The sequence below is a fragment of the Choloepus didactylus genome, chromosome 12 (assembly GCF_015220235.1).
Source record: "Choloepus didactylus isolate mChoDid1 chromosome 12, mChoDid1.pri, whole genome shotgun sequence".
NCBI lineage: Eukaryota > Metazoa > Chordata > Mammalia > Pilosa > Megalonychidae > Choloepus > Choloepus didactylus.
In genome coordinates this window covers 91,154,335-91,180,550 of record NC_051318.1, presented here as the reverse complement: position 1 = coordinate 91,180,550, position 26,216 = coordinate 91,154,335, and the positions used below count along the sequence as shown (strand labels likewise).

At 42.8% G+C, this 26,216-nt stretch overlaps 1 long non-coding RNA gene across 1 annotated transcript; it reads right to left on the bottom strand.

Annotated features, from left to right (window-relative positions):
• Nucleotides 1-16,267: 16,267 nt before the first annotated feature.
• On the bottom strand, nucleotides 16,268-25,519 carry LOC119507175. The gene is made up of 4 exons (XR_005211152.1): nucleotides 25,349-25,519; nucleotides 24,615-24,708; nucleotides 19,828-19,908; nucleotides 16,268-17,052 (listed from the first exon to the last, which is right to left on the bottom strand). It is a non-coding gene; the product is annotated as an uncharacterized LOC119507175 (long non-coding RNA).
• Nucleotides 25,520-26,216: the final 697 nt, after the last annotated feature.

Genomic DNA, 26,216 nt, shown 5'->3' with positions numbered 1-26,216 from the left:
CGTTTATAAAAATATAGAATCATATGGGCACATTTGTAGACCTTTTCACTAAATATATCATGGGCATCATTCATTATCAATAAATATAGAACTAAATCATGAATACACAACTTTAAAATGGATTTTATGTTAGTGGAAATGTAAATTTAATTTTACCTTGTGTTTTATATGCATGCCTGAGCATTGCATGATTTTAATTAATTACATGTCATTTATAAATAGTTAAAAAAAAAAAAAAAGTAAAGCACAGCTCAGGCCCAAAAGCAGCATGGTCCAATAGATGTATAGTGCAAACCACAAGTTTGGATCACTCAAGGAGGGTTAGCTTTTCTAGTAGCCACACCAAAAAGTATAAAAAGAAACAGATGAAATTAATTTTAATAACACATTTTATTTTATCCAATATATCCAAAAGATTATTTCAACATGTACTCAATACTTTAAAAATTTTTGAGATATTTTATTCTTTTTGTCATGCTAAGTTGTCAAAATCTTGTATTTTCCCCTTACGGCACATCTCAGTCCAGAGTAGCCACGTTTCAGGCGCTCAATAGCTGAGTGTGGCTAGAGGGTGCATACCGGGCAGTGTAACTCTAGAGTCAAATCAAATTGATTTAGGAGTTGCCTGACCTTGAGCAAGTTACGTAAGTGGCTTGTACCTCAGTTTCCACATCTATAAAATGGGAAGAACAATGGAAACTCTCTCACTGGGTCTTTGTTTCTTTCTTTCCTTCTTTATTTCTTTCTTCCCTCCCTCCCTCCCTCCGTTCCTTCCTTCCTTCCTTCTTTCCTTTCTTTTTGTAGTTCTCAAGCATTCTGTTTTGTAACAAACCCACCAAACTCTTGCTCTGTGCAAAATTCACACTTTCCCAGGTGCTGCAATTGGCTGTGCACACTGTTCACACACAAGGGTACCTGGCAGAGGGGAGGGAAGGCGAATCCCAAAGGAAGGGTATCTTTTTGTAATTTGCACAACAGTGTGTGTAAACAACAGGACGGGTACACCCTATGCCCACACCGTCTTTCCATTGGAAAAAATCAAAGACTAAAAAAACCCTCAAACACACAAATCAAGGCCTAGTTTCTTACCACAGCATAGCTCATGCTTCTTTCGCAGCATCTCAGTTGATTTTAAAAGCCTTGGAGGGAGACTAAAAAATGGGGATTAACACAGATACTTTTTTTTTTTTTTTTGTATTCCTGAGCTACCACAGGCCTCTCTGTGGTTGTCTCTAAAGATCTGTTATTTATCCTTTAAATTGTGTCTTATTGGAAACTTTGGATCTCCTTGAGACATAAAAGGCTATCTGCTTGGTGCCCCGCATGCCTTTTTCTTTTCTTTATTAGAGAAGTTGTGGGTTTACAGAATAATCATGCATAAACACAGGATTCTCATATGCCACGCAGTTATTAGCACCTTGCATTGGTGTGGTACATTTGTTACTATTGATGAAAGCACATTTTCATAATTGCACTGTTAACTACAGTCCATGGTTTAACTTATAGTTCACTGTGTTGTGCAGTTCCACAGATTTTTTTGAAAAATTTTATTCTGTTACTATATACACAATCTAAATCACATTCAGATACATATTTCAATGCTGTTAATTATATTCACAGTGTTGTGCTACCATCATCACTGTCCATTACCAAAACATTTCCATCATTCCAAATAGGAACTCTGTACATTTCAAGCCTTAACTTCCCATTCCCTATCCCCACCCTGTCCCCTGATAACCTATATTCTAGAGTCTGACTATGAGTTTGCTTATTGTAATTATTTCAAATCAGTGAGATTATACAATATTTGTCCTTTTTGTGTCTGGCTTATTTCACTCAACATGATGTTTTCAAGGTTCACCCATGCTGTTGCATGTATCAGGATCTCATGCTTTTTAGGGCTGAATAATATTCCATTGTGTGTATTTACCACATTTTATTTATCTGTTTATCAGTTGATGAACGCTTGGGTTACTTCCATCTTTCAGCAGTTGTGAATAATGTCACTATGAACATCAGTGTGCGAGTTAACTGTTTGAGTCCCTGTTTTCAATTCTTTTAGGTATATACCTAGTAGTGGGATTGCCAGGTGTGCCGGTTTGGATGTATTATGTCCCCCAAATTGCCATGTTCTTTAATGCAATCTTTTGGGAGAAGACATAGTACTGTTGATTAGGTTGGAGCCTTTTGATTGTTTCCATGGAGATGTGACTAGTAACATCTTTGGTTAGGGTGTGACCTGTTGATGGGATTGTTTCCATGGAGGTGTGGCCCCACCCATTCAGCTTGGGTCTTGATTTAATTTATGGAGCCCTAAAAAGCTCAGAAACAGAAGGACTTCAGAGAAGCTGCAGCTGAGAGTCACATTTTTTTTATTTCATTTTATTTTTAACTTTATCAAAAAATTAAAAACATCACAATAACAACAAACACACACCATATTTCAAAGCAAACAAAGCAAATGATTAAGAAAAACAAATAGCCTAAAGTAACTACTCTTCCTCAGCCTCATGTTTCCAGCTTGCATTAATGTGGTATCTTCAATGCAGTTCATTAAAATTACATGTCTAATATTATAAACTGTACTCTCAATTCAGGCCATGCATTTTCCTATGGTTCATGTGTATTGCTACATATTCCGACATTTCTTATTATCCTGTCTTTTCTTCCAGTTACATATACCTTATTCAATATTCACTTATGCACTTTCAAATATATACTTCTCTGCCAAATATTATGTGCAAAAATTGCTACAATCAACACCAACAGTTACTGAATCTTTTCCAGCAATCCAAATAGGAATTCCTGGCCCAAGAGGTGCCCAATACACAGCAGGAATTCCCAGCTAAGAAACCTTGGGAAAGAAACCTCAGTTCAGCTAAAACCTGAGGAGAAGATAGGCTCCTGCCAGGTTCTCAAAATGGCCTAGATTTGAGGCCATTCCTCTAAAGGCAAATGCTCATGCACCGAGCCAACTACCCACCTAACAATGAGCACCGGGTTGCCAAGCAAAAGCCTCAAACACAATGGCTCCCTCTGTGGTATGAAAATTTAAAGTGCACGCCACAGGGGCAGGCATTGGTAGGAGGAATTGGGGCCCCAGCAGTCTGAATTAGCTCTATGGGGATGCTTCTGCAGCCCACAGGATCTGATGCACAAGTGATCCTGGTGAGCTGTTGGAGAGTCACATTTTGAAGAAGGCCGTTGAAAGCCGATGCTGACATTTTGGAGAACAACATTTTGAAATGCAACCTGGGAGCAAGCAGATGCCAGCCACGTGCCTTCTCGGCTAACAGAGGTTTTTTGGTTGCCAATGGCCTTTCTCCAGTGAAGGCACCCTTGTTGATGCCTTGCCTTGGATACTTTATGGTCTTAAGACTATAACTTTGTAACCAAATAAACCCCCTTTATAAAAGCCAATCAATTTCTGGTGTTTTGCAAAAGGGTAGCATCAACAAACTGGAACATGGAGCATTTGCTTTGTGGCCACAGGCAATTTGTTAAAGGAATTTCTTCATATTCTCTTCTTTGGCACCCGTGAATGAATTGGAGAGAGCAGTAAGATTCGATCAGGCCACGTGATCTGGGCTTACCCACACATGGCTAAGATGGAGGCGTGTTAGTGTCACTTGCTGCAAGGTGTGAGGACTTGCAAGGAGTCAGGGCATTTGGGTTCATTTTGCTGTCATCCTTAATTATAACAATGGCACTAAACATCTCCATGACATATGCTCCCCATGGTTGTTCAAGCTGGAAACTTGAATGTAGTCCCTGTTTATCCCTTCGGAGTTCATTTGCAGCTTTCATTCTAGTGTGACTAGTCTGGCATTGTGGAAAGAGTACAGGAGGAAACCCTGGGTTCTGATCACAGCTGAGCTAATCTCTAGGTGTGTGACCTTGGGCTGTCCTTGACACCTTGGGGACTCAGTGTCCTCACCTGTAAAAGGTGACCTCTATCGGTCCAGCTTTTTTGAAATTATTTTTTATTGTAGAATATAACATATGTACATAGAAGTGATAACTTCCCAAGTACAATTTAACAAGATAGAGCAAATTTCAAAGAATATTATAGGTTACAGTTCCACATTTTCAGTTATTTCCTTAATGTGAAATATAGCGTATATACAAAAGGGTAATATCTTTCAATTATAATTCAACAAGTAGTTATATAGGAAATTGCCAAAGTTGTTATGAGTTATAGTACCATAGTTTCAGTTATTTCCTTATTGTGAAATACAACATATGCACAAAAAGGTGATAGCTTTCAAATTCAATATAACAAGTAGCTATAGAACAAATTTCAAAGGATGCTATGGGTTACAGTTCCACCATTTCAATTCTTTCCTTCTAGCTATTCTAATACCCTAGCAACTAAAAAAAAGAAAATTATATAAAGATTCAGTATTCGTAAGCCTTTGTTAAATTCCATCTTATCTATTGCTACCCCTTCCTCTAGTTTAATCACTTTCCGATCTTCAGGGATACAAGAGTCCGGCTATAAATATTTATGATTCCAGGATTCTTAAAACATCCTCATGATGGCAGACGGGATACATTTTATAATTTCCATCTGTCGGATGAAGGACCGGAAACTCAGAGGGGTAAGTGCTGAGCCTTATTCCAAAAGTCACCTCACTGCTCCCAGAACTGGATTACAACTGAGATATGTGGGTGCCTAACTCCTTTCTGTTTTCCATGATCCTGATGGACCTTTAGGAGAATCTTTACAAAACATTGCTTTGGAAACACAATTAAAATTCTGCCACCGCATATAGCTGTAGTCCAAGCAAGAGTCAGCTCAAATTTAAGATTTATAGAAAGGCCATGATAACGATTGGCCTATTTGCTTTACCTTTCATGAAAACTTGTAATAAAAGAGCTATGGCACCATCGTTTTGTTATCACCTTACATTTGTTCATACTTTCTGGCTTGATAAGCGTATTCCCATCTATTGTATCATTTATTCTCTCAGTGACAGTGTGCAGTGGTGGGCTGGGATTTGGGTAACAACTGGCTCTGGGGGTGAGGACAGGATTGGGGCTCAGTGCCAGGATTTGTAGCGTTTGCTGATTTCCATGATATGAAGGCTTTCACCAGGGCAGGCTTCAAGCAGCTTAAGGACACTGCCTGCCACAGAGCTGGGAGAAGCACCCAGCCAGCCCTCGCTACCCCACGTCTACTGCCTGCGGCACATCACCCAGAATGAGAGAGGGTGAGCTGTGTGCCAGCTTTTACTTTATCCACTCACAGATTCCAAACATCTTTCGAATCACTTGTAAAGTGTGTTTAATGCTTGTCTTCCCCAGGGTGGGAAGTGGGTTCTCTCTTTCACCACTATATGCGGGGCTTACTCTGGCCTAGTCTGGTTCTTCCTATAAAACCTTACAGTCCCAGGTGGGTGGGATGTTTTTCCTGGAGACCCAAGCCCAATTGCATTTTGCCACGTTTCTTCTACATTGGGGGAGCTCTGTCTCATCTCCTGCATTGATTTCTCAAGTGAGGCATCTGAACTCACTGCTAACAAATGTTGTTTCTGTCCTGGTGATTACCATAAAGATTCACTATTATTTTTAGTAAAGTATATCAATTACATCCCTGAACCTCTCTTGGAGATTGTCTGTGAGAAATGTGCTCTCTGTTTTCCTCTCTATTATTATCATTACTGTAGAAAGTGACATCCTCATATGGTCACTGGCTAGAAAGTATTTCCTTCTGAAAGGAGGAAGATTTGCTGAAAAATAAATGAGTTTTTAAATCTTTACCCCAAAACTTGTCTAAAGTGTAAAATAATTCACTTGGGAGATTCGATGGATTTTTTTAGTCCTGAAAGCTTCTTTAATCTGACTGTCCCAGTACACTGGGCTGTCTGACTGCTAAACCATGTCCATATGTCTCTGGCTCCAACATTTCAGAGGACTTTGTGACCGTGTTTTTCAGATCTGAAGTTAATTGGAGAGTTCATTATCTGAGCCAGAACATGTAGGTCAAGTTGAGTTTGGGGGAAAGCCTGCAATCACCGTCCCATTTCAGTAGACAAGAAGGTCTTTGTGAATCCATGTTTGTTGATTATACTTTTGCGTAAGCAGATGTCCCATACAGCACGGGGGAGAACCCAGGGAGAGAGCCCATGATGAGATCATGTTTAGCTAAAAAGAGTACAAGAGCATCTTTTTCTCTTTGCAATAACTTAGCCTAGAAGGATGTGAGTCACGAGATGAGAGGCCGTCACTGAAGTTCCAAGCAGGCACTTGAGCTCCTCAAGCAAAACAGAAAGGAATGACAGTTCATTCCCTTGCCCTCAGTCTTCAGTCGTGATTTCTGATTAGCATTTCCTTCTTAATGGAACTCATAAGCACCTTGAGTAATTTATCCTTCTCATCTCAGAAATTCTCTAGCTGTATATTTTCAAGTTTCTTTCTTTTAAATCCAGGGGACCCAGGCTACTGGATTACCTTCGCTAGTTCACGGTTTCTGTAGCAAACAACTGAAGAACACATTCAAGTCCATCTACGATAACCTGAATTAAATGTGGTAACATCACTTACAATAAGTGTTCCTTCTCTAGCGCAGAGTTAGAGTCCCCTTCAATTCTGATGACTGAAAGAATCCTCTCCTCTACACCATTTCATTGTTCCCCCGAGTCCTGTATCTTACGCAATTATTGTTTTCCTCCAGGGGAGCTGCATATTCTAACCTTAATCCTCTCATCTGAAAATGGGAAAAATAATAACAGCCCACTTATCTCTAATGCATGATGCAAGAATAAGATGGTGACTGAAGGTGCTTGGTATGTTGTAGAGCAGCACACGGCAGGCATCATTCGGATGCCCAGCCAGGCCAGTCAGGCTATGGGAAAGAGAGTTGACCAGGGGCAAGAAAAGTAGCAGTAACTGCACAGTGGACAAATGCAACAGACACCGGGAGTCGTTATCAAGCTAGGGACAAGAGGAGCCCCTCTAAAGCTTTGAAGAGTCAAGGAGGCTCTTTGGGTGCCGATGGCCCCGTTGATACCTCAACAGAAAATAGAAACCAGTAAGGCGAGGCCAGAGCCACTGTGACATTCGGAGGCAGCAGGAACAGAATACGCCAAGTCCCAGAGGCAAGAGCGTACCGAGAAACCGCTGTCCTTCCATCCAGCCTTCTCAAATCCTTGATGCAGTAAGGAAACATGATGATAAAGAACTTCTTTTTTTCTTTTTTTTCTGCATGCTTCATCCTTTTTGAGTTTTTCTCTCCTTCGCAGAGATCCAAAATGGAGTCCTGAATGGTGGCATCTCGTGCAGAGGGGCTGACGTGGTGCTTCCTTGTGGGCAGCTTCTGATTTTGCTTTGCTCCCCTTGCACAGGCTGCTGGCTGTCTTTGGGTTTTTAACACTTCCTCTCCCTGGCCTTTATCCTCCCAGGGAGTATTTGTTTTTGATTCTTTTACTCCTTTAGACTTAATCTGTTTTTTTTAGGTTTGCTTTCTCCCCCTTCTATGAAGTTTTAGATTCCCCCACCATGATTTATTCCTGTTGTTCTAAGTGACTGCAATGGATGGTCCCAATGATGTTTCATCAGTGCTTTTCATTCTTTCTGTCTTATCAGAAGCAAAGACTTTAAAATTTTTTTTAAACTCTAAACCACTCTTTGGAATACAATCTTTTCTATCACACTGACCATCATCCTTGCTATCTGATGTTTTTTTTTTTTTTTGGTAAGGATTTTACTCATTTTTAAAGTGCTCTTGGCCAAGGCTTCAAAATTGACATTATAATAAAAATGTCACAGGCTTTTGAGTGCCATGCCTTGCTGAAGCCTAAACAAATAATGTTTACTGGCTATTTCAGTGGAGTCCAAGATACTCAGATACTCAAAGTGAATAATCAAAATTCACCCAGAGGCCTCAGGACTAGCTCAAAACTGAATTTCTTAGATGTGTTAGAAAACCATCATTCTTAATTCTGATTTTGATATCTCCATCCACCGTACTTTCCAATGATAATAACAGAAGTTAATAGACTTTGCACACTTGCTGTGGGCTAAATGCTTTGCTGGTGAATGTGTGCACTATCACATTGAGTCCTCATAAGAAGTTTACAAGGTAGATACTGTTACTGTCCTCTTTTTACAAATTAGACTTACAGAGGTTAAGCGCTCTGCCCAGGGTCACACAGCTGGGATTGAACTTTCTCCAAAAGCACTCTCAGCCTCTGTGCTCTACAGTCAGGAACCTTCCCCCACCCATCTTTTTGTTAAAGCAGAATTTGATTCCTAACACAAGTTCCCCCCTTTTGGCCTCTTCTCATCAGTTCTCCACTATACTTTGTTCTTTACTGTGGTGGTTTGAAGCTGTTATGTAACCTAGAAAAGGCCATGGACTGTCAGTGCCATCTTGATTATTGGAAATAGGGCCATTAGTGCTTTGGAATCTAATCAGAGTAGAAAACCATTGCAAAAACCCATTTTTAAGATTCTGTTTCTCAAGACTATTCCCAGTACCAAAGCTGTATTAGTCAGGGTTCTTTAGGGAAACAGAACCAATGGGAGATATCTGTAAATATCATGATTTTATAAAAGTGTCTCATTCAACTGTAGGGATGCATGAGTCCAAATTCCACAGGGCAGACTGCAAGCTGGCAACTCTGATGAAGGTTTTCGATTAATTGCTCAGGAAAAGCTGGCTGACTGAAGTAGAGATGAAAGTTCTGTCTTCTGATTGCTGAAATCATCACTTCTCCTTTTAAAGCCTTCAACTGATTAGATGAAATGTCTCATTTCTGAAACCACTCTCCTTAGATGATGGTAGACGCAATCAGCCACAGATGCAATTAACTTACTGATGACTTAAGTCCATGAAATGTCCTTGCAGTAACAGTTAGGCCAGTGTTTCCTTGACCAGACAAGTGGGCACCATCATCTGCTCAAGCTGACACATGAACCTAACCATCACATTTATGTATAGACTTTACACAGTTAATTGCATAATTATTTTGGTACATTTTTTCCCTGCAGAAATCCTTTTCCAGAAGGATCATAGTGTCCTGAGTTTTAGGAGAATATAGACTCTTATTCATTATTGTGAGACTCGAGTGACCTGTGATGTGCCTTCCTTATGAGACAGACTTACATCTCATTTAAACAGCTGAGGATTGAATGATGGTCTCACCCATTTATTCTCATTCATGAGTTTGCGCAATAAAAAACTACTAAACACCTACACATATCAAGCACAAAAAGAAGAGTTTGCTGTCTAAAATACCAATAGTTTTTCAGTGATTTTATAAAATATTATTTTTAAAAATTGTGTTCTACTAAAATTGAATTTGGAGCCACAGTCAACACTGACTGAATTATATTCTTTAAGGATCATATAGTTCATGTTTTGGCTGTGAACTTCTTTTTTAAAAAATTATGGCCACACTTATATAATGTAAAATTTGCCATTGTAACCATTTTTTATTAGACCCTCCAAGAGGGTGAGCTTGGGAGTCTAATTTTTTAAAATTATTTTTTATTTACAAATACTCTTTACTTAACTGTTCTAGTTTGCTAATACTGCCGGAATACAAAACACCAGAAATGGATTGACTTTTTTATTTGGTTTATTTGGTTACAAATTTACAGTCTTAACTCCACGAAGTGTCCAAGGTAACACATCAGCAATCGGGTACCTTCACTGGAGGATGGCCAGTGGTGTCTGGAAAACCTCTGTTAGCTGGGAAGGCCCGTGGCTGGCTTCTGCTCCAGAGTTCTGGTTTCAAAATGGCTTTCTCCCAGGATGTTCCTCTCTAGTCTGCAGTTCCTTAAAAATGTCACTCTTAGTTGCTCTTGGGGCATTTTTCCTCTCAACTTCTTCGGAGCAAAAGTCTGCTTTCAATGGCTATCTTCAAACTGTCTCTCATCTGTAGTTCCTCTCTCAGCTCCTGTGCATTCTTCAAAGTGTCCCTCTTGGCTGTAGCAAGCTTGCTCCTTCTGTCTGAGCTTTTAGAGGGCTCCAGTGAACTAATCAAGGCCTATGCTGAATGGGTGGGGCCACAACTCCATGGAAATTACCTAATCAGAGTTATCACCTACAATTGGGTAGGTCACATCTTCATGGAAACACTCAGTCAAAGAATTACAATCTAATCAACACTAATACGTCTGCCCACACAAGTTTGCATCAAAGATAATGGCGTTTTGGGGGAGGATTCAAACTGGCACACTTACCAAGCAAAAATTCCCCATTTCCTACCTCCCCCCATCCCTTGGGAACCTGTAATCTACCTTCTGTCTCTGCAAACTTGTTATTTCTAAATGTATCTTATAAGTGATGTTATATAATATTTGTCCTTTGTCTTGCTTATTTCACTCAGCATAATTTTTCCAAGATTTTTCCATGTTGCTTGTCTCAGAACTTCATTCCTTCTTATGGTTGAGTAATATTCCATTGTGTGTCTGTACCTCATTTTGTTTATACATTCATTTGTTGATGGACACTTAGGCCGTTTCCACGTTTTAGCTATTGTGAATGATGCTGCTATGAACATTGGTTTGCAGATACCTATTTGAGAACCCATTTTCACTTTCACTCGGTGTTTACACAGGAGTGGAATTGCCAGATCAAATGGTAATTCTATATTTAACTTTTTGAGAAACTGCCATTTTGCTTTCCACAGTGACAGCACCATTTACATTCCCACCAACAATGCATGAGAGTTCCAATTTCTCCAAATCCTCTCCAAAACTTATTTTCTGTTTTCAAAAAATAGCCATCCTTGTGGGTGTAAAGAGCTTTGCTTGTTCTAGACATTTCATTTAGGTGGAATCATAATATTTGTCCTTTTGTGTCTGGCTTCTTTTATTCAACCTTATGTCTTCAAGGCTCATCCACATTGTAGCATGTATCAGAACTTCATTCTGAAATTCTTTTTAATATAATATTCACTAAAAAGTCTGATAAGGAGGAGCTCATTCATTTGTTCATTCATTCACTTAACAAGGGAGTGCCAGGCACTATTCTAAACTCTAGGGATACACCGTTGAGCAGATAAAATCCCCTGCCCATTCTAGTGGAGGAGACAGATTATAAACAAAATAAATAAATCAAACACATAGTGTGTCATGCAGTAACAAGCAATAGGCAGAAAAATAAAGTGGGGAAGAGGGAACAAGGAAATGTGGTTTGCATCTTTAGGAAGGGCAGCTGGGAAAGGGCTCCCTGAAGGTGGCTTCTGAGTGAAGAACTGAGAGAGATATTTGAGTGAAGAACTGAATGATCTCCTCATCAGACTTTTTAGTGACTACCATATAAGAAAGAATTTCAGAATGAAGTTCTGATACATGCTACAATGTGGATGAGCCTTGAAGACATCAGGTTGAATAAAAGAAACCAGACACAAAAGGATAAATATTGTGATCCCACCTAAATGAAATGTCTAGAATAAGCAAAGAAGCTCCTTACACCCACAAAGGGGCGGGGTGTGTGGAGGGGGTGCCTGGGGATATGACTTGCAGGGAGAGCCCACCAGGCAAAAACCAGAGCTGGAGTTTGCCTGTAGGTGTCAGGAATGGCAAGGAGGCTCGTGTGACTGGAGCAGGGTGGTTGAAAGGAGAGGCACGGAACATGGGGCAGGGGGTCTTAGAGGCAGAGGGTGGGGGATAGTTGGGATTTGGCTCATACTCTGAGTGAGATGGGGAACAAACTTATGATACAGATCAAAAGCGATGGGTTCTCTGCCTGATGAGCATAACGGCCAATTCACGACACTGGGGTTTCAAAGAGAGAAAGAGTTTATTGTTAAGCTCAAAGCAGGAGATCAGAAGGCCTGTCAGCCTAAAAATCTGTCTCCCTGAACTGCAGTAATTCTGATAGTTTTATAGTACCAAAACGGGCAGGGAAGGAGAGGCTAAGCCTGTTTATAGTTGTGCCTAAGAGTCTCCCCCGAGTGCCTCTTTGCTGCTCAGATGTGGCCCTCTCTCTCTCTGTCTAGCTAAGCCAACTCGTCAGGTGAACTCACTGCCCTCCTCCGTATGTGGGACCTGACTCCCAGGGGTACAAATCTCCCTGGCAATGCAGCATATGACTCCCGGGGATGAATCTGGACCTGGCATTGTGGGATTGAGAACATCTTCTTGACCAAAAGGGGGATGCGAAATGAAACAAAATAAAGCTTCAGTGTCAGAGAGATTTCAAATAGAGTCGAGAGGTCACTCTGGTGGACATTCTTATGCATTATATAGACAACACTTTTTAGGTTTTAATGTATGGAAATAGCTAGAAGTAAATACCTGAAACTATCAAACTCCAGCCCAGTAGTCTTGACTCTTGAAGACCATTGTATAACAATGTAGCTTACAAGGGGTGACAGTGTGATTGTGAAAGCCTTGTGGATCACACTCCCTTTATCCAGTGCATGGATGGATGAGTAGAAAAATAGGGACACAAATTAAATGAAAAATAGGGTGAGATGGGGGGGATGATTTGGGTGTTCTTTTTTATTTTTATTTTTTATTCTGATTCTTATTCTTTCTGGTGTAAGGAAAATGTTCAAAAATAGATTGTGGTGATGAATGCACAACTATATGTGATGGTACTGTGAACAGTTGATTGTGCACCATGGATGATTGTAGGGTATGTTAATATATCTCAATAAAACTGAATTTAATTATTAAAAAATTAATGGACAAGTTTTAGGATAATGAGCACAATGGCTCAAGATGACAAGGTTAGAGATGATCTAATTATTGAGCATGCGCAGATTGATTACATGCTTAGTCACAGAGCATATGTAAGAAAATAGGTGCCTTAATATGATAATGGGTGTGACTTTTAGTATTATATGAGATATACGTCACTTATAGGTTAAGGTTTAAGCTAATGCATATGTTAGGTGGGCCCATTTTGGTTAGATCCAGCTACGTTCATCAAGATAGCATTGGAATTGGGGTGGGTTGGTTCTAGGCTGACCCAAGCCCCTTCATTAATAAACATTAGGGGCTGTCTTTAGTGATCATGAGAATCTAAAGCTGAAAAACTGGATAAAGGGTATAAGTTGAGGGTCAGTCACAAGGTTTTTTACAATCACAAGGGCACAAGATAAAGGCAATGCAATCATTAGCAGAGATCAAGGCAGCTGGATTACAGCTCAGCAATTTCAGCTATTTCTCTGTGTCTAATATACCAGGAAGTGAAAAGGAATATCTATATAATGATTCAGTAATCATAATCATCCCCTAAATACCAACTTCTAGGTTACACTTAAACTTGAACAAAATCACTCTGGCAGCTGTGCTATGGAGACTCTAGGAGGGCAAAGGCCAAGGAGACTAGTTAGGAAAATAACTCAGTTGAGAGAAGGATGGTGGTAGAGGTGGGGGTGGGGTGAGAAGTGGTTGGATATGTTTTGAAAGCAGAGCTGATATTACTTGCTGATGGGTGGGTGCAGACAGTGAGCCAGAGAGATGTCAGGTATTTGCCAGCAGGATATTTGGTCCCAGGCAGCTGGAAGCATGGAGTTGGAATTAATTGAGCCAGGGGAGGCTGTGGGAGTAGCAGCTTTGGGGATAATCAGGAGACCGGTTTGGACATGTTAGATTTGAGGGATCTAGCAGACATCCAAGAGGAGATACATGGCTTCAGCCTCCGGAGAGAAGACTGGACTGGAGAAAAATTTGAGTCTATTTTTCCATCAGTGGTTTTCCATCAAGTTAAATGAGATCCCCCAAGTAAAATTTTCAAAAACAATCTTCATACCCTCTGTTAATTGCCAAAAACCCTACTGCTGTTTAGAATTGAGAAGGGTGGTAGAGTGGAAAGAAAAAAGCTTTGGTGTCAGACAGACCTGTTTGAATTCCTGCTGTACTACATGATAGCTGTGTGACCCTGAGAAAATTACTCAACTTCTCTGAGCCTCTTCTTCTCCTTTAGAGAAATGGAGAGCAGACTGTACATCTCCAGGGTTATGTGAGGGAAAATCTGATAATGGATAAATAGTCCACTTGTGCAAAGCTGGGAAGTGCTGAATAATGTTAGCTCTTTTTCCCCTTAAATGGCAGGGGTGGCTTAAATGGTATTTATAGCAAGTTTCTCACCAGTAATGACTAGGTTATTCCTGGGGGGTGGGGAAGTGCACATTGTGCGAGGTGGGAGCCCCAGAAAAGTGTAGACCTACACCCCCATTTGTATATTCATTGCAGTGCAGTGCTAAGCTCCACAACAACATATGTGCCGACATATGTGTTAAGCCTTAATTTCTTCCCATTTTGTGCATCTTGGTTATTGAAATCGAAGGGCTGTTTCTGGCATTTGCATTTTTAAAATCAGACATGGTGTCTGGGGAGATCCCAAAGGCATTAAAGATTTTGCTTAAAAAGATGTGTCCTGAATATTGATGAGCTTCCCTCTTCAGAAACGGTGATATTGACATGGTTGGTAAATCCCGTGTTGTTAATGGATTACAGCTCAGGCAGGACCTGAGAACCAGACTATTCAGTCCCCTCAACTCACTGGTGGCCAGTGAGAGCTCTTGACTGGCCACCAGTAAAATCTCATCTGAGTGCCAAACCCTGCACTTTGCTTTTCTTACATGGGCCTAAATTATAGGAGTCTTGAGTCTCTTTCTAACTGGCTCGAGTCCTGAGTAAGGGTCAATGTGATGGAGAGAGGTGGGGGTATTTATTCCATTTCCCAGATTAGCGATGGCTTAGCAATGGCTCCCTCTCTTTGCACAATCACCCATGTCCTGTTACTCTGCGTACTTCTCAGTTCTCTTTCTTGAGATCCGGGACCACCCTTTTCTCCAAACTTGGATAATCCGCCCACCCCCAACCTGCCCATCTGAATGGGTTTTCCCAGTGGTCATTCTGAAGCAGCTCAAGCGTATCCTGTCCCCAGACCCACTCTTGCCCCCGATTGCCTGGAGGAACGGGCTGGTCACATGGGACCTTTTTATTTTATTTTGTCGGGACTCTGTGCTAAAACACCTTCAGTAGTACGCTCTGGTCCTCATGTGAAGTGCTGACCCACACAACAACAAGGATGGACCTTGAAGATGTCACGTCGAGTGAAATAAGCCAGACACAAAGGGACAGATCATGCGTGATTTCCTGTATAGGAAATATCTAGAATAAGCAAATTCATGAGACAGAAAGTAGATTAGAGGTTACCAGGGGCTGGGGAAGGGGAAGTGGGGAGTTATTGCTTAACTGGGTGTTGAGTTTCTGTTTGGGGAGATGAAAAGTTTTGGAAATAGAGGGTGGTGATGATTGCATAACATTGTGAATGTAATTAATGCCACTGAATCATACCCATAAAAATGGCTAAGCTAGTAAATTTTATGTCATATATGTTATCACAATAAAATTTAGAGGAAAAAAAAAAAAAAGCCTGGCTCCTGGAAACCTGAGCCCCCAGGGTCCCCAGACATGGGGGAGAAGGTGACACTAGACTTCCCACCATATGTGCATTGGAGACTTGGGACCATTTTCTCTTAAAGATAAATTGGAAGGTGGCTCCAGAAGGTGAGAGTTGAGTCACAGATAAATAAATAAACAAATGAGTGAATTATTAAAAAAAAAATAATAATAAGTCTTGCTCCTCAAGATGCTTCTGAGCAGTTTACTCTGGAGAAGTTCCCAGAAGACCATTATCCCAGAGACATGGTCTGTGCTGGGGCTGTGTTCCTTTTTCCTTCCCTCCCTTTTTCCCAGAGGAAGCTTGGAATTAATCCAGCCTGAACTTGTGATAATGTGAGGTCACATGGTGTGAAGTCACATGATGATATGAAAGTCACATGATGATTTCATTCTAGGTGGCTGTGAGGTGCGATCTAACTAGATTCAATGGGCTCTGCTCTCCTCAGGGCCCTAGCACGGCACACATGGATTACACTAAGGATTTAACAATAAGAATAAATCTTCTTTTCTGATTATTAGAGTTGTATGTTCCTCAAGGCAGATCCAGGTCTTGTAGGTCCTAAAGTTTGTACCATTTGAGGATACTTCTTTAAGAAAAAGAATTTAAAATTGTGAAGGCAAAATTAGCTATGACTTGAGTATTTATTTTGAAGGAGCCCACGCAAGTGAGGAGACTGAAGTTCAAGTTTCACATTGAATCAGTCCATGATGTTTGTTATGAAAAAATTTCAAAGCCAAACTATCATTCACTCCACTTCCCCAAAAGGTGATTTAAGTATTTTTTTAAGTTAAATAACAGCTTTATTGATATATAATTCACATCCCATACAATTTACCTATTTAAAACGTACGATTCTATTGTTTTTAGTATGTTCACTGTGCTGTGCAACCATCACCATGATACATTTTAGCGTTATGCTCCATCCCCATTAGTAGTCACTCTTCATCCCCCTCTCTGAGTCTCTGGCAGCTGCCTATCTGCTTTCTGTCTCTAGAGATTTCTCTGTTCTGGACATTTCATGTAATCACACAATCTGTGGTCTTTTGTGACTGGGTTCTTTCATTTGGCAGAAGGTTTTTAAGATTTATCCATGATGCAGCGCTTTATCAGTTCTTCTTTTTTTTTCCATTGTATGGGCATGCCATCTATTTTTTTATCCATTCATCAGCTGATGGTTAATTCTTTCAATCTCCTGGCAATACCACTGGTAGCGTCACTAAAGAAGGAGTTCGATAGAAGAAAACCCAGCCTCCTTAGCGTTACCTTAGCTCTCCCTCTGCTGTGTTGCTTCACTCTCTTCTCTTCCCCAGATTCTTATCACACTGGAAATTAAGAAGGAGGCAGAGCTGGTGAGCTGGGAATCATCATTATTGCCATAGCAGATGTTGCTGAGAACGCACAATTCCTGGGCTGAGCACAGGCCCCGTCTTTGGGGAGAGAGCTGGGGTGGCAGCTGCCATGCTCCTGCTTCTGGGTGAGATTTGGTCCAAGGGTGTGGAACAGCCCTGGGGCATTGCTGGACAGCCACACTCTCCTTCTTGGGTGCCAAGTTCAGGGCGGAGAGATTTCACACGCCACAGGAAACCTGGGCAGGCTGGCGGTTTGGAGTTGGGTTGCCTCTTTGGTTCCATTTCTGAGTTGATGCCCACAGCTGGGACAGTGTCAAGCCTCACCTGGGACAGAGTCAAGCATTAGAACTGGCCAGATGATGCTGACCCTTAGAATCCTCATCTCCCTGGCCTGAAAGACACCAGGGAGGCCCTGAAGCTGCAGGCTTCTTACCAAGGAAGGACCCAGGCACTGCAGAGAATTAGGATGAGCCTTCACTCACTCAGCAAATAATTATTAAGCTCCTACTATGTGCCAGGCACAATCCTAGGCTGTGGAGATAGAGTAGCAAACAAACTACGGAGCAATCCCTGACCACAAGGAGCATATGTTCTAGTGGGGGAAACAGTCAACAAAACAGTAAATATAGTATATTGAAGGTGATGAGTGTTACAGAGAAAAACAAAACCAAAGGGGAACTTTGGAAATGTGGGGTGTTGTCATTCTAAGTAGGATTCTCAGAGAAGGCCTCATTGAGAAAGCAGATTCAAGCACAGAGTGAGTGAGTGAGCTGGGTGTGCTTCTGCAGGAGGATGTTTTCATGCAGAGAAACAGCCAGTGCAAAGGCCCTGAGGTGGGGGAACCTGCCTGGTGAGTTCACAGAACAGAAGGAGGCCAGTGGGGCAGAAGGAGTAAAGGAGGGGAGTTGTAGGAAATGAGGACCAACAGGCAGTGGGGCCAGATCATATAGTCATCCTACGTTATTTAAAGGACTTTGGCTTTCACCATTTTAGTCACTGGAGAATTATCAGCAGAGGACTGGCAAAGGATCATGCTGACAGCTGTGCTGGGAGCACAGGCAGCAGAGAGACCCATGGGAAGGCTATTGTGACAATCTAGAGAGAGATGATGATAGCTCAAAGTAGGGCGGTAGCAGAGGAGGTGGTTGAGGAAGATCAGATTCTGGGTATATTTTAAAGGAAAAGAAAATGGAATTTGTTGATGGATTGGGTGTGGGATTGGAGGAAAAAGACAAGACTAGCATGACAGCAAGCTTTTGGGGCTGAACAACTGGAGTAGAGGTTGCCGTTAATTGACATCCGGGTACAGTTCAGGTTTGGAAACATTACCTTGGCGAAGTCTATCAGACATGCAGGTAGAGGTGTTGAGTAAGCAATTAAATCTGTGACTGGAGTTCACGGCAGGTGACTAGGCTGGAGATGTAAAGGAGTGACAGCATTTAGATGTATTTAAAGCTCCCGGACCGACTGAGATCACTGAGGGAGTGGTGGTTGATTAAGAAGAGAAGACAAAGGATGGCCTCTGGGTTGAAGAGGTTCGGGAGGCATGGAGGAACCAGAAGAGGAGATGGGAAAACAGCAGCCAGTGGAGAACCGCTGGAGTGTGTGAAGTCCCAGGAGCCAAGAGAAGAAAGGATTTGGAAGGGGAGGAAAGGATGGGCCATGCCAAATGCTAAGGCAGAGGCCAAGGCAGAGCAGGGTTGAGAGTCACCTATGGAATTTGTGGGCAAAAGTCCTATTAGACTGGGTCTGTGTAGGATGAGAGGAGAGGAGCTTGGGATAGAGACTGTGGAAGATGCTTTGGGGAAGTTTAATGATAAAAGGAGGGACAGAAATGGGGTTGAGAGGGCTTTTTAAGGGGGAAAAGATAACAGCATGTTTGAACACAGAAGGGAACCATTGGATAAAGAGGGATATTAATGATGCAGAAGATTGGAAAGAGGATGGCTGGAGCCAGCAGGTGTGTAGGGGAGAGGCCAGAGGAGGTTTTGGCCTTAGATGGGAGCAAGCCAGCTTTTCTATAGTAACATGAGGGGATGCTGATGGACATTGGGAGTTTTCTTCGGAGAGCATTAGGCTTCTCAGTGAAACAGGAAGCAACACAGCTGAGAGGAAGGGGCAGGGAGGAGGTTGGAGGGAAGCTGTGATTGTCAGCTTGGCCAGGTGATGATGCCCAGGTGTCTGGTCAAGCAAGCACTGGCCTAATCATTCTTGCAGGGACATTCGTGGCTGGTTTATTGAATCATCGGTCAGTTGACTGCAGCTGCAACTGATTACATCAACAAAGGGCGTGACTTCCACAATGAGATAATTCAATCAGCTGGATTTCATCCAATCAGTTGAAGACTTTTAAGGGAGAAGAGAGAGGACCTTCACTTCTTCAGCTGGCCAGCAAAGTGGTTCCTGAGGAGTTCATCAAACACCTTCATCGGAGTTGCCAATTTGCTGCCTGCCCTACGGAATTTGGACTTGTGCATTCCCATAGTTGTGTGAGACACTTTCATAAAATCTTATATTTATGGATAGCTCTTGTTGATTCTGTTTCCCTAGAGAACCCTAACTAATACAGAAGCCAACAGTGGGAGAAGGTGAAGGCGGCCCAGGGGCGTGGAGGGCCCACTTGAATGCTGTGGTCATCCCAGTTGTGTGTGGGTGTAAGTGTGAGCTAGGCAGAGAGTTGGAACTTGCCAGGGCTGGTGTCCTGTCAAGTGAGACTGACTAATGGAGAGAGGGCAAAGTTTGCTTAGAGTGTATGCCAAGGAGTGCTCATGACTCACCATGGATTGTAATAATTGCATGGGATTAATAAGAGTCAGGAGGGAAGTGAGGACGTGAGGAGGGTGAGGGACAGTGAAAGAATGTCAAGAGCAATGGGTTTAAATTCAAATGTTTATCTTAGGGCAATCAGCGTAATGGAAGCAGCATGGACTTCGGAGCCAAATGGATATGAGTTCTGCTTTTCAGTTCAATTGCCTAAAACAGACTTAACCAATGCTCATTTCTTCATTTGCAGAACAGACCCCTCCTTCTTTGCTCACAGGGCTGTGTGGGGTGTACTGTAGAAGGCACGCATGGAGGGCTGTGGGAAATGTCACCTACCACGCAAAGCCTAGCCTTATTCTCAGGCTGGATGGTCACTCGTCCGTTTCTTCTGAAACAAGCTCCCATGTCCTCACTGACCTGCCGTGAAAATATTTAGATGATTATGTAAATCATTTAATCATGTAAATTGTTATTCATATTCATAATTATTCATTATCATGAATTATGGATTAATCATTAATCATTTAACTCACTCTCTGAAGAGAGTGATTAATGAGAAGTTAATTTGAAAAAATAAAAGGATGTATAAGGAGAGGCAAAGGATAGAAGAAAAAAAAAGAATAGAAAAACATAGAAGATGAAAATTAATGAAGAAGAGAAAGGGGGAGCTGTTGGGAAGATCCAAAATGGCCCAAGGAAGAATGCTTACAGTGTTTTGTCATTAATTTCTGTGACTCAATTCCCCCTTCCCCTTTACCCTTAGGGCCTCTCCAGTGTTCTCTGAATGGATAAGAGGCAGGAATTGGGCAACAGAATTATCCACTGGATGTTGGACTTCATTCCAACATCCAGAATAATGGATTTAACCTCAAGAGTAGGTCTTTCTGAAATAAAGGGGGGAAAAATGCTATCACAGCAGGGAGTTGTTTGTTTTGGAGGCACCTGTGGTTCCAGTATTATCCATTGGCAGGTTTCGATTAGATTAACACTTGTGAGCTCACACTGTTCATAGCAGAGAGGCCTGGTTAGCGGGTGCAAAGGGCTGGGCTGGGGGTGATATTGGGCACTGATTGGCAGGGGGCATTGCTAGCCTTCAGATGTGTTCAGGGTGTGTTAGTTTACATCTGCCATTCTGTTCCTTATTCCTTCCTCTCCCTTTATTTCTGCTTCTTTGGGGTCTGGACATGGTGTCCCTCCTAAAGCACGGCCCACCTGGGAGGTGCCTGCCAGTAAGTCTTCATGAAAGGGTGTGCATGTGAAGAAGCGTATGGTTAGAATGTTGGTGATCCTACAAGCATCACCCTCTGTGCTGGTTTGGATCTGTTATGTACCCCAGAAAAGACTATGTTCTTTTAATTCAATCTTGTAGGGGCAAATCTATTGTGGGTGAGACTTTTTGGTTAGGCTGTTTCCATGGAGATGTGACCCCACCCAATTCAAGGTGGGTCTTAATCCCCTTGCTGGAGTCCCCATGAGAGGATAAAAGGCAGAGACATTTTGTAGAGAGCAGAGAGAAGCTAAGAGAGCAGAGAAGCTAAGAGAGACAGAAACACTCCAAGAGAAACAAGCAAGGACCCACAGGAGCTGACACCAGAAGCCCAGAGGCATTTTGGAGAAAGCGATTTTGAAACCAGAACCCAGGAGAAGAAGGACTAGCAGACATCCCCATGTGCCTTCCCATGTGACAGAGGAACCCCCGATGCCATTGGCCTTTCTTCAGAGAAGGTATCATCCTGTTAATGCCTTTATTTAGACATTTTCATGGACTTAGAACTGTAAATTTGTGAACTAATAAACCCCCATACTAGAAGCCAATCCATTTCTGGTATATTACATTCCCGTAGCTTTAGCAATCCGGAACACTCTCCAAGAAAGGGGAGGCAGCAGTTTTACCTAAAAGCAGGAAGATTTTCATGTTGTCCCCTCTTTAATCCACCTCCCCAATTTTCCCCACCATCCACCCCCAGCCAGCTGGAATTAGATGCCCCTCTAGCTTGATGTTACTACAACAAGTACCCTACTGACCACCCTTTTCTGCAACCCGTGGTTGACGTGCTTTCCCACCGCCCCAGTGGATGGAACCCTTCCAGAAGGCAAGGACTGCTCTTCAGTGAACTCGCCAGCTCTGGAACTTAGCACGGTGCCTGCCACTCAGTACAAGTGAGTTTCAGATTTGCCTTGAGACTGAAGGGCTCTTTTGAAGCTTCACCAGCTTAATGAAATGTCCCCATTTTAAAAAAACGGCATGTTATATGGTCTCTCAGTTTACAGACAACCAAAATTTTCCCCATTAACCAGGAATAATGTGCTAGCACTAAGTCATAGTTCTGACGCAGATACTGTTAGTGCCCTTGTCTCATTCCTTTGGATCACCTGCAGGTCACCTACAATTTTGTAGACAATTGTCATTAATCCTGAGATAGGCACCCTCTGAAATGGCTCCCAGGGGTCTCCAAGCCTGAGTATAATCCTCTCCCCTTGAGTGTGAAATTGTGAGATGGACTTAGCGACTCATTTCTAAGGAATCTAATATGACAGAAGTAATGGGCTGTCACTTCTGAGGTTAGGTCATGAGTCTCTGGCTTCTGTCTTGCTCGCCCTCTCTTGCTCTCTCACTCTGCTGGAAACCAGATGCCACGCTGTGAGCTGCCTTATGGAGGGGCCCAAATGGCAAGGAACTGAGGGAGGCCTTTGGCCAACAGCCAGCAGGGAACAGAGGCCCTTGGTCCAATGACCTGTGCAGGACAGAAGCCTGCCCCCAACCACCCGAGCGAGCCTGGAAGGGGCCCTTCCCCGGGTTGAGCCTTGAGATGCTGGCAGCTCCAGCCAATATCTTGATTGCAGCCTGTGGGAGACCCTGAGCAGAATCACCTGCTAAACTGCACCTAGGATTTCTGACCCACAGAAACAGTGAGGTAACAAGTGTGTGCTGTTGTAAGCCGCAAGGAGTGGCGTGATTTGTTATGCAGCTATAGATAACTAATGCAACTCATATGCCTGCTTGCCTCAGATGTCTGCTTCTCTCTGACCGAGGACATTCTCTGTCACAGGACCATGCTTGGTCACATCTGTGCCCCAGAGTAACAGCTCCCAGGAGCCCCCTTGGCCAATGAGGTAGGGGATCTGGTCGATAAACACTCCTGCTCTGTAATCCTTTGGGGGCACAATTCAGAGGAATGTTCCTCACAGTTTCCCACAGAGCCCAGTGGGATGGAGTCCCAGCCCCCACAGAGGAAGCCATTCATGCAGGCACCCTCTGTCAGCCTCTTCTCCCTTCCCTGTCTTACGTCTGACCACATTTCCTGGGATCAACCCCCCAAAGAAACTACTAGCACCCAACTCCTTTCTCAGGGTCTGTTTTTGGAGGAAGCCAAACTCAGACAAAGCCCCTCTAAGGTATCTTCCCAAAGTTCCCTGAAGGATGTGAAAGAGTTAACACAATCTCCAAAAGCTGTATTCAATCCCACTATTGAAGGCAACAGTAAATCTCCTCTTGATTGGGGTGAAGAGTGGCAGGAGTAGCCTGGGTCCTTCTGTAGCACTTTCACATGTATTCCAATATTTTACAGGCCTAGACAGCCACTCTATGATTTTAGAAGTTCTGGGACTTGTGACAATGACAACCACAAGCAACACATTTTAGGGTCTAGAATCTAGAAACACCCAAGCGGTCAAACATTGAAGCTGTGCAATTGGTTCTGAAGGATCCTGAGGATACTAAATGCCAGAGAGAGAGAGAGAGAGAGGGAGAGAGAGACAGAGAGAGAGACAGAGAGAGAGACAGAGAGAGAGAGAGAGACAGAGAGTGAGACAGAGAGAGAGAGAGAGAGAATGGCTTGTTGCTCTCTGCTCCACACGGCTGCCCTCTGTGGGCTTCCCCAACACCCACCTTGGCTGTGGCCAACACCCTGTTTCCCAGTTGTCTTGCCTACAAAAATGACAAACCTTTTTTCTCATCAAATCATCTTTGGGCTCCTTCCTTGAGGGTTAGTTGAAAACAACCTTGGTGCCAAGCCCCTCTAGCATAAGGTAGGTTGAAAGTACTTCCTGGAGTGGGCTGATGGGAACTGACAGGGAGCACTTGAAACCCACTTTGGAAATAACCCCTGGATGAAACTCTAGAGCAGCGGTTCTCAGCTGGGGTGACTTTGCTCCCGGGGGACATTTGGCAATACCGGGAGGCGTTTTTGGTTGTCACAACCAGAGTGGGGGAAGGTGCTCCCTGCATCTAATGGATAGAGGCCCGGGACGCTACAATGCACGGGAGGGCTCCCACAGCATAGCGTTACCTGCTCCAAAGTTTCCATAGAGCCGAGGCAGAGAAACCCTGAACTAAAGGAATCTCTTTAAACAGAAAAATGGGAAGTTATGCATGTGTGTGTGTGCGTATTGTTATCGACAAATGAAATCAATTTAGACTTTAGAGAGCAAAGATTTTTAAAAGGAAGGAGGCAGGAACAATCCTCTCCTGGGGAGGCAGTGAAGTGCAGTGTTACTGGCCTGGCTTTGAAGCCAAATGGACGTGAGCTGCACTTCCTTGCTCTGTAACCTTGGGCAAATTGCCTGACCTCTTTGAGCATCAGTTTCTTCATTTGTAAAACAGGTACAGTAATGGTGCTGGCTTCCTTGAATTGTGATAATTAAATGAGGGGAGCATATAAAGTATTTGGTACAGAGCCTAGCATCGAGTAACCACTCAATACACAGAAGTAGCGGCAGATTTAGCCAGGGCTGCATTGGGGCTATTAGCACAGCAGTGAGAAGGGGAGTGTCCCATTCTTTAAAATATTAATATTGGGACAGAATCCTACCTGAGATCCTGCTTGTGAAATCATCACAGAATCTTCCTTACCACCCAGAATTTTGTGGTCCACATTCCTGCTGGGTTTGATGTTCATTTTTCAATATTTGTTGCTTGAGTGTAAATAAATAATCCCAGGCTGGGGCCTGGGGACGCCTTCACACCATCGAGAACAGTCCCACCAGGGGCTGTAGCTTGGACAGGGGGGCGGCAGGGCTCGCCTCCCACCCACATTCCCCCAGCACTCCTGAGGAGACGCCTTGGGTTACCTCAGGAAAACAGCTTGTGCAAATAAAGCAGCCCAAGACAAATAAACACTGACCTTTCTTGGTCTAATATTCGAGGCATGAGGCTTCAGGGGAAGAATAAGTCCTCACAAGCTGGGAGGTCTCCTGGACACATCTGGTAGCTGGCTCCTGAGAGGCAGGGGGAGAGGGGGTGGGGTGGGGGGTTGGCTGCCTCGGATTCTCATGCTCCTGCAGGGCTCCCTAATTCCCAAAGGATTCTGAGACCTACCAGAAAGTCAGGGTTAGCAGAAAAGTGAGTGTTTCTCTGATGGGCATCCCCAAGACCCCTAGGACCTTGTCAGTTCAGCTCTATCCAGCCCCCAGACGAGGGGTGACAGGGAGAACCATGCTCTCATAAAGGAGAGCCTGTCCCAGGTCTTTGAGGAAGCTTTTCTTCTGAAACTGGGAACTGGGAGCACAGTCACAGCACATTTAATGCACATTTATATCCTCTTGGGTGAAATTCTGCAGTGCAAAATATCACTTGGGACAAGGTGGAACCTGGGAGGTATTTGACCTGTTGAGAGAAGACTCATGGAAACCCTGGAAGCTGGCCTTGAGTATATCAAGGGTCATCTATGGAAGAGAAATTTGATTTGGTCTTTACAACTCCAAGAGGTAGGATGAAGATCGAGGGACAGGAACTGGGATACTTCAGCTGAATGTAAAGACTCTTCTTTCCATTTGAGGTGCTCCAAAATGAAATGAGCTGCTTTATTATATAATATGTTCACAACCTGGAGGTGTTCAAAAGTAAGCAGGATGATACCTTGCTATAAATATAGAGAAGATCTTCAATATATCAAGAGAAGTTTGGTTCAACAACACTGCCTGGTCCATTCAATTAAGAAAGAATAGTCTGTTCAACAAATGGTGCTGGGATCACTGGATGTCCACCTGCAAAAGAATGAAAATGGACCCCAACTCACAGCATATGCAAAAATTAACTCAAAATGGATCAGTGACCTAAATATAAGTGCTAAAACCATAAAACTCTTAGAATAAAATGTGAAAAATCTTCATAATATTGTATTTGGCAATGGATCCTTAGATATGACTCCAGAAGCATGAATGACAAAAGAAAAAAATAGGTAAATTGGACTCCATCAAAATGAAAGACTTTTATGCATCAAAGGACTATCAAGAAAGTGAAAAGAGAAACTATGGAGGGTGAAAAAATATTTGGAAATCATATATCTGACAAGAGTTTAATATCCAGAATATATTTTAAAAATGGCTACAACTCAACAACAAAAACACAAACAACCCAATTAAGAAATGGACAAAGGATTTTGTTCTAGTTTGCTAATGCTGCCATTAGGTGAAATACAAGAAATGGATTAGCTTTTATAAAAGGGGGTTTATTTGGTACACAGTTACAGTCTTAAGACCATAAAATGTCCAAGGTAACACATCAACAATTGGGTACCTTCACTGGAGGATAGCCAATGGCGTCCGGAAAACTTCTGTTAGCTGGGAAGGCACGTGGCTGGTGTCTGCTCCAAGTTCTGGTTTCAATATGGCTTTCTTCTAGGATGTTCCTCTCTAGGCTGCAGTTCCTCTTCAAAATGTCACTCTCAGATGCTCTTAGGGCGTTTGTCCTCTCTTAGCTTCTCCGGAGCAAGAGTCGTCTGATT